This window comes from Bidens hawaiensis, unplaced genomic scaffold (genome assembly GCF_021521415.1).
Source record: "Bidens hawaiensis isolate Kalapana, Puna unplaced genomic scaffold, B.hawaiensis_p1.1 tig00014135_1, whole genome shotgun sequence".
Taxonomy (NCBI): Eukaryota; Viridiplantae; Streptophyta; class Magnoliopsida; order Asterales; family Asteraceae; genus Bidens; species Bidens hawaiensis.
In genome coordinates, this window is record NW_027492215.1 from 129,331 (window position 1) to 134,019 (window position 4,689).

General features: G+C 40.5%; 1 long non-coding RNA gene across 1 annotated transcript; it reads right to left on the minus strand.

Annotated features, from left to right (window-relative positions):
• Positions 1-463: 463 nt before the first annotated feature.
• LOC143545955 (uncharacterized) lies at positions 464-1,891 on the minus strand. Its single transcript, XR_013137533.1, has 3 exons — positions 1,765-1,891; positions 746-801; positions 464-491 (listed from the first exon to the last, which is right to left on the minus strand). It is a non-coding gene; the product is annotated as an uncharacterized LOC143545955 (long non-coding RNA).
• Between the last annotated feature and the right edge of the window lie 2,798 nt (positions 1,892-4,689).

Consider the following 4,689-nt stretch of genomic DNA (forward strand, 5'->3'; position numbering starts at 1 on the left):
TTTAAAACACGGTCTAACTCTCGTCAAAGTACGAGTTTCAAAAAAAACAAATAGTTCAAAGTCTTTAGGAAACGTAAAGGTTTTAAAACAAGTAACGTGTGCCCAAACATGCACAACCCATAAGTCTTAAGGAAATATGAAATGAAGTTTATGCAATTAATAAAAACTCCAAGCAGCATGCTACGTGCTCCCTAGCACTACCTAGCGACCTGGGCAAGTATCAATACTCAAGTGTCAACACAAGGTTGGTGAGTTCATAAGTTATAATAAAATAAAACAAGCATAATATGAATAAGTAGATTTCCCTGAAAGGCTGAACCGAAGCTGACTGTATGTATGCCTTCTTACCAGGTCTATCACCGACACCGGCGTATAATAGTTAGGTAAATAAAACACTCGTTTTACGACATCACAGCCGTGCTAGCGCGACTAGCCCGAGTGGGGTTTGTCAAACCCAGTAGTACTACTCAATATAACCCCGCGATCCCATCCTATCGGTTCAAAGTAATGTAAGGACTTTCAGAGATATAAAAGCATCTAGTATAAACTTGTGATATAAATAAGAAATTTCAAAAATCCGAAGTGTGCCACTGCGTCTTCCTCCAGAAAACCAGTGTAAAAACAAGTATGTGTTTTCTCCCCAAAAACATGTAAAAGAAAGATAGTTGGTGTTTTCTCCCCGAAAACGTGTATTAAAGTGGTTTGGTTTTCTTCCCGAAAACATGTATGAAAAGTATGAACTCACCTTAAGTATGCAGAAGAGATTCCGCGAACAAGCTTAACGAAAGAAAGTATGCCCGCCTAACCAATACCTAGTACAAGCGGTAAGCTATGAGGATGTGTTTAACAATACGACACCCTAAGACTAGCGTAATGACCCACACACACAAACGTGGACCTGACCTGATGACTCGTTAGTGATTGACATAATTTCGACTGTTTCCAATTATTCTAACATGCATCCTATCTCACAACATCATCCGAACATAAAACAGTTATCAATTATCTCAAATCTGTTCAAGAATCTTCTGAGACAGATTATCGCATGCGGAAATTAATTTATTTAACTAGACATCCCTTTAAAATAAATTCCACAAAAATTACCACAGAAGCACGTATCAATTTGGTTTCTCAATATGTTTTTATTATATTTTTACTGTGTGTAAAATACTCACAACAATCAGATCATCACAGAAGGTGCAGATTTTAAATCAGTCTGCGCAACAAAAAGTATAAGCTTGGCTAGACCTCCAAACCAAACTAAATCAAGCAAGGCCAATTGGGTTAACTTTCTGACTCAATGTAGAAACTTTCAGAGGTGGAATTAACCCATTTGGCTTTGTCACCATTTAGTTATAACGTCGGGACTGTAGGGCAGAATCCCACCTTACCAGTCAGATTCGACATATGGTTTTGTAAAATCATAAAAACTATCAAGAACTCGTCCAAAAATTACAAACTATAAATTTTTGAAAACTAGACTCCAAGTAGAACGTCATGAAATCAAGAATCGATCAAAACTAAGCATCCTTCATCAAATTACATATAAAACCATAAGCGAGTAAAATTTCGTCCAGAATCTGATCTAACATAAACCCTAAATAAATCATGTTTCCATCGATTCTAACGTTGTAAATCATTAATCACCAATCCTACATGTCAGGTAACAGTTATATCACAGATATTTTTCACACCATGTTTAGTTTAACATCACAAGAACACGTAACGAATCAAGAAAGCAACGATTTAGAGGTGGTTACTTACAACTCGCGATTACTTCTATAATACACGAACCCTAGAACCTCCTATGCACCCCAAAGCTTCCAAGATGACCCTAGAGAAAGAGCTCTAGGGTTTTCTTTGAACGGTAGTAAATAATTATGTGATCTAGGTTTTTAGGAAGTTTTCTTTTTAAATAACATGTATGGGATAAGATCATAATCTGCACATGTTATTATTATTATTATTATTTAAATAACCAAGTATGCACATGTAAAGCAATTTATCAAGTAACACATATATAATCGTTTATAATGTAACCGCTTTCGGGTTTGACATTTATCACCAACTCGTACGGATGAACTCGTGTGTGTGTGTCTCGTTACCGACTGGTGAAATGTTATGCATGAACGTCTAGAATTGTGGAGCACGTGTTAACGAAATTAACCTGAAAAAAATGCGAGGTGTCACAATTTCACTCCGTTAGCAGATACTACTCCGATAGACACTGGAAATGTCGCTACACCAACTACTGACCTAGGGCATGTCACAGCCCCAAGAGGTTCTAATATGGAAGATCTAGAGCGAATCATGAGAGAAGCCCACCGAACTCACTCGGAGTTAGGTTTGGAGGAAGATTCCTGTGACTTTAACCCAAGAAGAGCTCACCGTCGTAGTTCCAAGTCCGAAGGACTTTTATCTCCGGATGAGTGGCTTCGTATTCAACAAGACAACTTGAAAGCAGAGTACGAACGCAGGGTTCGGAATGAGCGATTTCAAGGCCGTACCCTGACGTATGATGAGCTTCCCAGGAGATCTATTTCTCCTCCCATAAGGGGAAGCCACATCCAATACAGTCAACCGCCAGAGCAGAATATAGATGAGATCCGAAGTTACGTCCTCGTCCTCGCATAGATATGAGGGTACCATCTTATGAAGACGAGCTAGACAGGTACGATTCAACTTATCGTCCGGAAGGTAGTTATTACAGCGGATATAGTCATCTTCTTTCATATGAAGGGGCTAGCTATCCGCGACCAGTCGTCCGCCATGCGGAATATTGCAGTAATGCTGAGTATGATTTTTCAAAACCATATCGTCCAGAATCTTTTGCAAAAAAGTCAAAATTTATTCCAAGCATCGCACAAGCTCTATTTCCAATAAATGCGAAGATTCCAACATCTGTTGGAACATATAATGGAATGACAGATCCCAATGATCATTTGCTGAGATTTGTGGCAGTTGGGGGAGTCAGTGGTTGGTCTCTTCCGTATTGGTGCCACATGTTTGCTTTAAAGTTTACGTGAGCTGCCCGAGAATGGTTTGAAAAGTTACCTGCGGGACAAATCAAAAGTTGGAATGACTTCGTGGCAAAGTTTTCCCAACATTTTAGCCAAAAAAGAAAGCATACTCGCGATCCTTCGGAAATATTAGATGTTGAAAGGCGAAATAGTGAATCCATCGAGGATTTCATTACTCGTTTTAACAATGAAAGCCTTAACATCGGAGGAGTTAGCGAAGATATGCTAAGGGGAGCATTCCGCAAAAGTGTACATAGTGACGCCTTGATTCGAACGTTAACCGGAAAAGACGGAATTCCCGAGTCTTGGGACGAAATCATGAAGGCAGCTAAATTGTTCGCAAGAACCGAAAAACATTGGGATCCAGTAGTCAAAAACAGTGCCAAGGGTCGAGTTCCAGACTCCGAGACCAAATAGACAAGCAAAGGGAACAATCTTGTCAAGATTACAACCGACCACAGAACAACCAAAGCAGTTTGATGCGAGATCTGTAATTGGCAACAAGAACAAGCGTAATATTCCAGCGCGGTCTCCCAATAGCAGTTGGACCCAGTTGTCAAAAACTCTATCGAAAATCCTTACCACGAAGAATTTGATTTTCCGCAAACCACAACCACTACCGAGGAAGTCGTTCCTCGATAATAAAAAAACATTGCACGTACCACAATGACATAAGGCACAATACAAACGAGTGTGTAGCCCTAAGAAATGAAATAGAGGCAGGTGTAAAGAACGGAAAGTTAGATCATTTGGTCAAAAGTGCCAGACCAGGGACTGGTAAACCTCCCGCAAAGGATAACCAGGGCCCAACCAAAAGGCAAATAAAAGATTTGAACGTCCACATGATTCAGGGAGGACCAAAGGTCAGTGGTAAGAGGAAAGAGTTTGTGGATGAAGAGTGGAAGAATGAGCCAGTCATTTTTCCACGCATCAAGGGCGGACCGTGCAATAAGAATCCCTTAATAATCACCGCTCTGTTCGGACATTATCGGTAACAATATGTGTTCTTCGACACTGGTAGTACATCTGACATCATGTATGAACAGTGCTTCGAACAGCTTGAAGAAGATGATAAAGAAAGATTAAGACCGATTCATGCTCCCGTTTCTGGGTTTGGTGGGGAAATAATGCACCCGAAGAGCGTTATTTCATTCCCGGTAACACTCAGTGATAGGATCCACTCAAGTACTGAAGAAGTTGAATTTTTAGTATTATCAACAACATCTAAACATGATATTATCTTAGGACGGGAAGCGATTGGTGACTTTAACGCTCACCCATCAACAGCTCATGGTGCAGTAGGGGTTCCTACCCGCACCGGAGTAGCAATAATCCATGTTAATCGACATTGTTTCACAAATGAAAGTTCAAAGCCGAGCAAAGTCCCAAAGCAGACTCAGAGGGCCGAACCAGAAAAGTGGGTTTTAAACAAGAAATTCCCCGATCAAACCATTATAATCGGTCCAACCATCTCTGAGATCGTGCGAACTTTTTTGAAGCAATTGTTGACAAAGAACATAGACATTTTCGCATGGCAGCCCGCGGACATGACTGGTGTCCCGCGAAACATTTCGGAGCACAAATTAAAGGTGAATCCGTTGATCACCCCGATAGTGTAAAAGAAGCGGAAGATGGGCCCGGAACAAACAAAAGCCATGAACGAGCAGGT